The 12024-nt window shown below is 35.5% G+C and overlaps 1 long non-coding RNA gene across 1 annotated transcript; it reads right to left on the reverse strand.

The window, feature by feature from the left end:
* Nucleotides 1–6951: 6951 nt before the first annotated feature.
* LOC148579108 (uncharacterized) lies at nt 6952–8631 on the reverse strand. Its single transcript, XR_015904868.1, has 3 exons — nt 8494–8631; nt 8348–8402; nt 6952–8259 (listed from the first exon to the last, which is right to left on the reverse strand). It is a non-coding gene; the product is annotated as an uncharacterized LOC148579108 (long non-coding RNA).
* Between the last annotated feature and the right edge of the window lie 3393 nt (nt 8632–12024).

Here is a 12024-nt window from a genome sequence, read left to right on the forward strand (position 1 = left end):
AATGAAAAAATCAAGTTTGGACTGTTGAAATTTGAGGTGAGTATGATATTTAAGTCAAAAGCTAAATTTATGCAAGCAACTATGAATTATACAATCCAATGGGGGTAGAAATATTTTATTTACAAAGAATAACAAGGTTAGAGTTAGAGCTATTTGTAAGACTGAAGATTGTCTATGGGAAGTATATTGTGCATGTAACAAACAAGATGGGTCTTGGCAAATTAACACTCTAGTTGATACTCACACCTGTCCAAAAAGGAGGAAAAATAGAGCTGCCACCTAAACCTGGACACTTAGTAAATTAGTACCTAAACTTAGGATACATCCTACCATGAAGCATCGAGATATTTATGACTAGTTTGTAAGAAAATGTAATGTGCATTTGAATAGCACATGCATTACTAAAGCTTTGAAAGCTGCTAGAAAGGTTGTGGAGGGTGATGAGATAGCACAGTATGGATTAGTGTGGGACTATGCTAATGAGTTACTGACTAGCAACCCTGGATCCACAATACAAGTAGGTGTCATCCCCATGCTTGAGAGTTCTCCCTGTTTGATCGATTCTATGTCTATCTTGATACCTGCAATAGGTGGTTTAAGGCAGGTTGTAGACCTTTAATTGGGTTGGATGGAGCATTTTTTAAGACATTACATGGGGGACAAATTCTGACAGCGTGTGGACAGGATGCTAACAATCACATCTTTGTGATTGCTTATGCGATTGTTAGCGTCAAAAGTAAAGATAATTGAAAGTGATTCCTGGAGTTGCTTTGCATGGATCTAGGAGACTACAGAGACAACAAATGGTGCTTCATCTCAGACATGCAGAAGGTAAGGATGTAATTGATTCACGATAACACACTGTTAGGACTAATTTGATTTAATGATTAACATTGAAGGACCATTTTGATTTAATGAAAATCATTGAGGGACTAATTTAATTTACTATCTTTTCATATATTTGCTTGGGTGAAGGGTTTAATCCATGTTGTTTAGGAATTGTTTCCAAGGGTTCACTATCGATTCTGCGTGTGGCATTTGTGGCGCAATTTTTTAAAGCAGTGAGCAAGCTGTGAGTTAAAAGACTTGGTATGGAAATGTGCTCGGTCAAGGACAACAAATGAATTCAACAGAAACATGAATAGAGTGAAGTTGATCAATCAGAAAGTTTGGGAGTATCTCGACAAATGGCCGAAAGATGCATGGACAAAGGCGCATTTCAGTGAAGTTCCAAAAGTGGATAACATATGCAACAATACTTGTGAGTCGTTCAATGCAAAAATCAAGCACGAAAGGAGCAAGCCCATCCTGACTTTACCTGAGGAAGTTAAAAGAATCATCATGAAGAGTATAATTGACAATAGAAAAAATTACAGAACTATCAAAGAATTCTCTCCCCTGTTCAGCAAAGTAGACTTGAAGCAATGACAACGTTGTCTAGCCATTGGGCTCCTCAGTGGTCTGGCAATAAAAAAGAAGAATTGTACGAAGTTCATGACTGGCCAACCAATATGGTGGTTGACCTGGGAAAGCACACATGCAGTTGTAGGTTTTGGCAACTCACAAGTAACAAGTTCAACACTTAGTTATGATCTCTTCAGTCAAGCATGAAATTTTAATTAATCTTTTAATTTGTTTTGTAAGGAATGCCGTGTATGCATGCAATATTAGCAATACAGTATAGGAATGACAAAAGGGCTGAAGAGTATTGTCATGAATGGTTGAAGATGGAAGCGTATAGGAGGACTTATTGTTTCAACATCAATCCGATCAAAAAACAGGATCTATGGAAAAAAAACTTCACACCCAGCTCCAGTCCCACCAACATTTAAGCCCAAACTTGGAAGACCGACAAAAAAAAAGAGAAGGGACAAAGATGAGCAACCAACTAGGTCAAAGACAAAGATGAAGAGGAAGTTTAACTACATCAGATGCATGTATTGTGGTGAGATTGGACACAACAAAAGAAGTTGTGCAAAGAAAAAAACTGTAGATGCTAAGGAACATGCCAAGAAGATGCAGCTGCAACTAGCAGTTATTGCCCCTGGTGCAAATGGGGCTGAGCCTGAAGTAAACTCTATCCCTGTTGAACATGATCCAGCTCCAGGAGAAATAGCACCATTGCCTGCACTTCCATCACCAAGCCAGCCTCCAACAGAGATTAACATTAGCCAATCTGAAAGCATTCCACCAACCCAAGATACATAACAGATTGTATAATCACTACTCTATTGTAAAAAATATATGCTTTCTTTTATAATCTAACAAATGCAGCTGGTATTAAATTATGTACGAACAAGTTGTAGCTTACAAGTGATTAAGGAGAAAGCCAGACTTAGATCCTCTCCTAAACCTACTGCAGCTGCACCAGTGGCTATATCTGCGGAGACAATCAAAGGGACAAGTTCAGCAACTGCTAAGAAGTTGTCCAATTTTATGTCCTTCGTGCTTACTCCAGGCTACAAGCACCCAAGGAAGACTGATAAAAAAACTTTGATTAGAAAGCAATGTGTTCTGCTTGACTTTCCTTTTGTATGGGGCTATTTTATATTTTTTGCACAAGGCAAATGAAGTTGTATCTGTGTATTTGAAAGTTGTATCTGTCCTTTTATTTTGGTGTAGCCTTCTTTTTAGATTTGTATCCTCTTGCAAAACCTTATGAATTTACTGTGGTATTTATGCTTAAGACAATGTGACAATTAGCCTTCAATGGCAAGACAATCTTAAGATTACTTACTTTGATTACTAAGTCTATTCATGGCTTAATATATCTTATAGCAATAGTGATTCTTATTAGTTTGCAACATTTAATGGATAGTTTGGACTTAATCTTAAACAACCAAATTGAACATCTATTCTCATTCAAGCCATGCAATTCAATACACCATGACATTTCAACAGAATTTGGTTTACTTGAAAGTACATAATAAACAACAAAGGATCACACTAATTACAACTATCACAAACATGAAAATTATTAGCAGTTTCAAAGCTCTAACTTCAACTTCCAAACTATCCAATCTCCATGCCACATTCACCCTCCATTCATCATAGTCTCTTTCAACCTGCAAATCAGTTCTATAATCTTTCTTTGTTCCACTTTCAGCCACTCCTTGATAGTCATCATCATCGACCCACTTAAAGTAATTACAGTGACTGCCCTTCTGCAAGTTGAAAAATCAAAAAAGAAAAAATTGAAAAACACCCAACAACACAGAACAAGATGGAAAACTTTTAGCTTTTTTCACAACACTCACCCAGTACCTTGGACATGCATGGAATAATCTATCTGAATTCTCCGCTGTCCCAGATTTTTTTTATCACAGCCTTCAACCCACAGAAACATGATTCCTTATGAGTCTTCCTCCTAGTTCGCATTGAAGCGCTGGAACCATTACTGTCGTGTGACGAAAATGACACACCACCACTACCACCTCCATTTTCTATCTCCATGATCACCATGAACCAACAATTTCAAGTTCTACCCAAGCATATGGCCCTCTGATTGTTGGCCACTACTTATTCATCATCGAATTTAGGATTAGGGTTCATCAACTAAGGGACTGATTTGAACTGTTTTAACATACTTACCTTGTCAGCAATAGTAGGGTACACCTAGGCGTCTGCCACGCTGGCAGTTAACGTCACACGTAAGTCAACGTTAGCCACCTCAGCGAAAGAGATGACAGAAGGACGAACGTGAACAACTCGGTTATCTTTCGGGAACTATTTTGATTAACTTTATCTTTCGGGGACGAAAATGGAGATCGGTGTATCTTTCAGGCACGATTTTGACTATTGACTCTTATTAGATATCAAAAGCAATCATGAGGAGTTAGTGTTCTCTTTGTAACATTTTTTTTCGGAATTCGAGAGAACACTTAGACTCGGTTTGATAAAACTTTTTGAAGAAATGCTTTAAGGACAAGCACCTCGTTTTGTGTTTGGTAAATTAAAAAGTTTATGTGTTTGTGTTTGCAGCTTTTAAAAGTTAGGGGTAATTTTTAAAGCACCTAAAAGGAAAACTTTTAAAGTTGACTTGTGCTTATCAAAATTAAAAAGTCTAATATAAACTCGTACATTAATTAATATTCACATTTAATTCTTATATTAATGTCTATTATAGTATTTTTAAATTTTAAAAACTATTTTACCAAACACACTTCTTATTGCTTGTACTTATTAAAAGTTATTTTTAATTTAATTTACTAAATACAGATGCTACAACTTTTAAAAAGTTATCTTTTAGAAAGTTATCTTTTAAAAGCTAATTTTTGTAAACTACTTTTAAAAAAATAAAAATTTTACCAAGCTAAACCTTAATTATCAAACTAATTTCTTAAAACTTCTCATACTCTAAAACCTAATTTTTGGTATTGAACTTAATTACAGAAATGGTCCAAATCAATTTACACATAATTATATTTGTTAAAATTTTTTTTAAATAATATTGATTGTTAAATTTACAGATACTATCTTATGAGTTGTGAATAAAACTTTATTTCAAGTTACACTTATTCTTAACGCTTAAAAATGCTATAAATAATTAGCTATAAGTAAAAATCGGTTTAAACAAGTACTATCTAACATATATATAAGATAAAGTTTGCCTTTAAAATTTATTAATTATCATGACAAAAGATATTTAGATGAAAAATTATTTTTGTTAAAATCTAATTATGATGACTTTGTTTATTAATATTATATTTATTTGTATAATCAAAACAATATAACTAACGTATTATTTATTAAAATTTTATATTTTGTGATATAATTTTTAAATTTCTTAATTTATAACCTTATATTATTAAGAGGCTATTGGATTGGTCAATATTATATTATTAAATGATATAATTGACTCTCTATATTTTTTCATCCATATAAATTGAATATGAATTAAGATATAATTTTTTCATCTCTAAAAATGATACACATTAAATAGTTGTTGACCTCTTTAACAATGTTTAATATATGAGTCAATATAATTCTTGCTTTGAAAACATCATTTGAAAATAAATTGTCCAAAATATTTGAATAAGAAAAATCATTCAACTTATTAAATGTTTGGTCTAAACAAGAAATAATAATATTTTTAGAAGAAATATTTCAAATTGATCACCATTTATATTTTTTCTTATAAATCATTCATCAAATTATTTTGCTTCTTCTTAATCAAAAGTAGTACCCACAAAAAAATGTGATTTTTGTTAATTTGAATACTTGACAAAAATATAAAAAATAACATGAATTCATAATAATATTATTTTATCTCGACAACACTCATGAAATAATAATAAAGATTTGTCTAAAATTTTCATTTAATACAATTATTTTTTTTAGAAACCAATTTTTTTTATAAATTGAAAAAAAATCTCATAGTATCACTCAAGTACTTATTAAGTGTTTCATAACATTACTTATTATTTATAAGAATCTCTTTTTAAATTAAAAGTTTGATTCTTAATAACAACATTACTTTAACAGTGACTGAATTTGATGTTGCAAATTAAATTTTCAGTATTTATTTTTCTAATCACCTACCAAAAATAAACGTGACATAAAACTAAAAAAATTAAAAAGAAAATTGAACAAGAGAAGAGTATTTTCATTACTTAAGAAAAAAGAAAAGAAAAAATTGCAAATTGTAGGGTGTTGATTGACTATCCCACGGAACCAAACACACGTTCTTTAATTTTTTTTTGTGAGGATGCATGCCTTATTGTGCTTATAAGATTATATGATTGATAACTAATTAACTATGGCTTCCTCTCAGATATTTACATTGACTTTCGCAATGGAATTTGTTGCCTTATATTCCCCTCCCTTTTCTGCATATATTTTCGAGGGGAGGTAATGTTGTTTGGCATGATTAGACATTAAATTCAGTTATCTCTTCCAACTAATTAAATAAGAAATGAGAGAAAACTCCTCTCCTAAACTCAATTTTCCTCTATGATTCATGTGTAATTATTAGGTCGGTTCTGTTGTTTTGCACATGGACCATCATATAACAGGTCTATTTTTTATTTGATCCGTGTTGGGTCTATCATTTTGTTCTACCAACATTTTCATTGATGCTAAAATCGATTTTTCTTTTTCTTTATTTTTTACGTTTATGCTTTCTTGTATGTAAGTTGTAACACCCTACCACACTAAGCTTTACGCTTAAGTCGTAAAACAAAGGTAGTGAGGTATTACGACCTCTAAAATAAAATGAGTACATATAATAGCAGAAGAATTATAATATGCTAGGAGCCTTGAAGAAAAGGGGGAAATAAAAATCGCACAATAAAGGCGCTACGCTCAAGGAACGAGTTAACTTACGTGCTAAGAAAATCATAACTATCAAACATAAGATAACAGAAATAGGAGTAGAATACCAAAGATACAAAATAACAAGCTCCTAACTCAGCCTGCGAAGTCAAGACTGGCCGGAGAATATTTACACATATATACATACATATCCAAAATCCAAAAGTACATATACACAATCCTGCCTCTCCATAAACCTCTAAGAGGATCAAAAAGAATAAGTCATGCGGAGAGAAAGCTAAGTACATATATATACATCATAGCATAACAAAATATCCCAGTAACCACTCCGCTTCAAGAGTCCAGACGCCTAACGAGATGCCTCTCGACCTGCATCTGAAAAACAACAACATAGTATGGACTGAGAACCGGAGGTTCTCAGTATGGTAAAGGTGCCTCACACATAATATATAAGGTCCTGGGAATGCCAGAGGCAATCCTAGAACATCGACACTCAGATTATAGAGCTTAAAGTATTAAACAGAAGCCATAAAAGGTGGTTTCCTAAAAATATTTAATCATAACTTAACTTAAGAGTCCATTAAATCTAAGTCCTATACTGCCATTCCTCCATACCTCCAACTCCATCATGTATTTTCACAGACAAATAGACAGATAAATGCAAACACAAGAAGGTTACAACTACTGCAGGTAACAAATACACATTTAGCATGGCAAATACAGATAGGCACACCCAATTAGAGCACAAGCAAGTAATTCAAGTAATATGCATATGATGCATGCCTGTCCTATGGCTGATGAGGCTCATCTGTCGGTTATCCAGCCAACCCGACAAGTCTGAATTGTCCTTAGACTGTCCCCCGACGTGCATCCCCAAGAGTCTATGCATAGATTTTTCTCAAATAATCAATATTGCTCAATGGGGGTAACATTCCCGGGAATTTATATAGTGCCCGGTCACACTTACGTCGTAGGGTCAACAGAGTATCGAGTTTTCAACCTGGTACACGTGGTGGCAAGCCACGGCACTTAATCCAGGGAATCTCGTATCTCAGATTATTCAAATTCATAAGCCATATAAATAATTCAATTATAATTCCTCAACATCCACATCATTCTTAATTGCATCTCATTCATCATCATACATTAAACATATTCAATCCTTATCCTTCATTATCACATCTCTCATTCCGTCCATCAATAGTTCTAATTCAAAACATAATTCATTCTTTTCCAAATGAATCAAACTTAAAACATGCTCATTTTCTTAATAACTCAAAATCAAACCATATAACCTTTGAATCTTAAATCTTTATAAATAATCATATAAACTAAATCTCTAATTTTTATAGAATTTCGGTAGCATCTCCTCTAAAACTCGGACTTTGCCACCCTTTTCGGGTCCAAACCTGCTTTCTTTTCAATTCAACATACCCTTCCTCATCATCATAACAACCACCACGATAAATCTACCTCAGATAAACAATTAAACTCATACTATATTCAAATCCAACAACCCAAAATTCAACTAAGGATCATAGTTCACAATTCCTGAGCTTTTAACACAAAATACCTCATTATCACAACAACCTCCACAATAGTTATACCTCAAATCAATAATTCACCAAATCATTAGTTAATCAACAATAACATTCAACCATAATTCCCTCCAAATTAACATAACAACATTCACCATCCAAAATTAAAAACTAATTATCCAATAAACTTCAACCAATTATATTCATCGACAAATTACTAAATATTAAACATACACCTGCATTCCAACTTATCCTATGGTCATCTAGCCTAAGTTTTCACAGAACATTATATATTAAATGCAAGAAACCTAAACCATACCTTGGCCGATTTCCACGTAACGACCAAAGCTATTTATTCAAAACCAAGACAGCCCCTCAAAACTCAACTAATCCGCTTTCTCCAAGTTCCAGTATTCACAATTTCAAGCTCCAATTATTTATTCACAACCTAATACACATTCATAACACATATATATCCAATTTAATACTCAAAGCTCAAATTCAATGAAAATAAAATAGAATTATCGTATCCTCACCTTACCCAAGCTTCACATAAGCAAGAGTGAACGTTTTTCTCAAGCTAATTGGATCCTAAAACATCAAAAATCAAAGAAATTCAATACCCCTTCTCAAAACTCGAAAATTGGGGAAAAAGAGTGGCTGAGAATATTTAAGGGCTTACCTATAAAATTGTTCCGGTAGAAATGTAAAGCTCGACGCGGTGGACGCGTGGTCGCAAACGGTGCGGCGATCGGAGCTCGGATCGGGAAGTTACGGCGCCTTGAACTTGGAACGAGGGTTCGGACCCCTTTTTCTTCTCCTCCCTGGACGCAAGCTTTCAGCGTCACGTTGCTGAAATGAGGGAGATGCAATGCGTGGGTTCATTTAATAGGTCGGTTCGGTTGGACCGATGGTCCGATTTGGATCCGGTTCAACCGGTTCGGTCCATTCGGTCCAATCTTGGACCGATTTTCTCAAAATTAGTGTCAAAATTTTTGTTTCGATGAGCTCTATCCTAATTTGATATAATATTCACATTTCTAATCCTTCTTATTAAAAACTAATTTATTGACTAATTATTTACTAATTTAACCGGGGTTTACATCCTACCCACCTAATAAAGAATTTTGCCCTCAAAATTCAGATGTAGTCAGCAGTTATCTGAAAAGAGATGTGGGTAATCCTTTCGTATATCTGATTCGAGTTCCCTGGTATGTTCCTCGATACCAGCTCGACTCCAAACTACTTTTACTAATGATACTTCCCTTCCTCGTAATCGTTTAACACTGGTGTCATCAATCCTCATCGGAATTTCTGGAAGTGTTAGATCTTCTCTCACTCGGATTGGTTCTGGTTCTAGAACATGACTTGCGTCAGGAGTATACTTCCGAAGCTGTGACACATGGAACACATCGTGCAAATTCGAAAGATATGGCGGTAAGGCAATTCTATAAGCCACTGGTCCAATTCTCTTCAGAATCTCAAACGGTCCAATATAACGGGGATTCAGTTTCTTGGTCTTAATAGCTCTTCCCACGCCAGTGGTTGGTGTAACTTTCAGAAAGACATGTTCTCCTTCTTCGAATTCTAAAGGCTTTCGCCTCTGATCAGCATAGCTCTTCTGGCGGCTTTGGGCTATAAGCATTCGACTACGAATCTTCTTTATCTGCCCAGTCGTTTCAGCTATCATTTCAGGCCCTAATAAACTCCTTTCTCCAGTTTCATACCAACATAGTGGAGACTGACATTTTCTGCCATACAGAGCCTCATATGGAGCCATTCCGATGCTCGCATGATAGCTATTATTATAAGCAAATTCTATTAATGGCATATACTGATCCCAGCTCGCCGACTGGTCCAATACACAAGCTCTTAGCATATCTTCCAAGGTCTGAATAGTTCTCTCTGATTGACCATTTGTCTGAGGGTGATACGCAGTATTCAAGCTTAACTGAGTCCCAAATGCACGTTGAAAAGCTCCCCAGAATTTTGATGTAAAGCGAGGATCTTTGTCAGATTTGATAGTAGAAGGCACACCATGCAATTTGACAATCTCTTTGATATACATTCGAGCCAATTCCTCCATTGTGGAATCTCCAAAGGCTGAAGGGTCCCTGATGGTCTCTGATGCTCAATCTTAACCTTCTGACATGTTAAACATTTAGATACATGCAATGCCACATCATTCTTTAATATCTGGCACAACAATCTGGTTCTTGAACTTCCACAAACCTTCCTGTCCTTCTAACACTCTCCACTGTTTCTCCTGTTTGACTGCTGGTAATACCTTACGTAACGCTTCATTGTCTCGATGAGCCTTCAGAAGTTCTGATTTAAAATCACTTGAGATCTGCAATTGACTCAAACACAGAATTCCAGATTCTTCTCTAACTCCCAAATTCAAACCTTGAAATGCCCTTAGTAATTCTTCTTCCCGTAGCATCATCCAAGTTGCATATAAAGACTTTCGACTCAAAGCCTCTGCCACAACGTTCGCTTTTCCTAGATGATAATTCAATTCAAAATCATAATCTTTCAGAAGCTCCATCCACCTCCTCTGCCACATATTCAACTTTTTCTGCTCAAAAAGATTCTTCAAACTCTTATGGTCTGAGAAAACATGAAACTTAACGCCATAGAGGTAGTGCCTCCAGATCTTTAAAGCAAACACAACAGCAGCAAGTTTTAAATCATGTGTCGAATAGTTCATCTCATACAGCCTTAATTTCCGTGAGGCGTATGCTACAACATTCTGGTGCTGCATCAAAACGCACCCCAAGCCCTTCAGCGATGCATCACAGTACACTTCAAACGGCTCACTTGGTTCAGACAATACTAACACGAGTGCAGTAGTCAATCTGTGCTTTAATGCTTAAAAACTCTCTTCACACTCTGGGTCCAAATAAAAAGCGTATCCTTCCTAGTCAACTTAGTTAAAGGTAAGGCGAGTTATGAAAGTCCCTTAATGAATCTTCGATACTATCCCGCCAAACTTAGGAAACTTCTAATCTCTATTACTGAAGTTAATCACTCCCATTTCATCACTACTTTTACCTTAGCAGGATCCATGGCTATTCCCTGCTTACTCACCACGTGACCGAAAAACTTTACCTCACTCTTCCAAAACTCGCATTTAGATAACTTAGTGTATAACTTCCTATTTCTCAAGATTTGTAATACAGTTCGTAAGTGATTAACATGCTCCTCTTCAGTCTTAGAATAAACAAGAATATCATCAATGAAGACAATAACAAACTTGTCCAAATACAGCCGAAAAATCCTGTTCATATAATCCATAAATACTGTCGGGGCATTAGTTAACCCGAAAGACATCATTGTATACTCATAATGACCGTAACGTGTCCTGAAAGCAGTTTTCGGAATATCCTCGTCTCTAACCCTTATCTAATGATACCCTGATCGCAGGTCAATCTTAGAAAACACACCGGCACCCTGTAACTGATCCATTAGATCATCGATTCTAGGCAACGGATATTTATTCTTCACAGTGATCTTATTCAATTGCCGATAATTGACACACAGCCGCATACTCCCATCCTTCTTCTTTACCAGTAATACTGGCGCTCCCCACGGAGAAACACTTGGTCGGATAAAATGCTTACCCAACAGATCTTCCAGCTGAGCCTTCAGTTCAGCCATTTCTAAAGGCGACATCCTATAAGGAGTAATTGAAATTGGACCGGATCCAGGTACCAACTCAATTGCAAATTCAACCTCTCGGTTAGGGGGAAATTCATTAATATAATCCGGAAACACATCTGGAAATTCACATACAACCGAAATCTGCTCTAAACTCTGATCATCACCTGATATTCTCGCAGTTAATAACATAATACCCTGACATTCAGTTCCAGAACAGTTTACTATCATAAAATTCAAATAGTAACTATTCACCACAACCGGCGCTTCTGACCTTTCTAACATAAACTGTACTGACTTCTCAGAATAATCAAGCAAAACATGGCTCTTAAATAACCAATCTCCCGACTATCACAGCGTCATCTGCCTGCAGGATACATCGTGTCCCCTGTCACCAATACTGAGCCTCACCTTGCAGTTGATAAATTCCAAATTCAACCAATTACTTCTCAGGAACCGGTTGGGCCTGCAACGTCCGTTCCATAGCTTGAATCCAATTATCTGCGTTAGTGGGATTTGAGGTTCCCCTGAAGATCGGAGGATGAACTTTCAG

This window comes from Arachis ipaensis, chromosome B10, assembly GCF_059453495.1.
Source record: "Arachis ipaensis isolate K30076 ecotype BB chromosome B10, ASM5945349v1, whole genome shotgun sequence".
Classification (NCBI taxonomy): domain Eukaryota; kingdom Viridiplantae; phylum Streptophyta; class Magnoliopsida; order Fabales; family Fabaceae; genus Arachis; species Arachis ipaensis.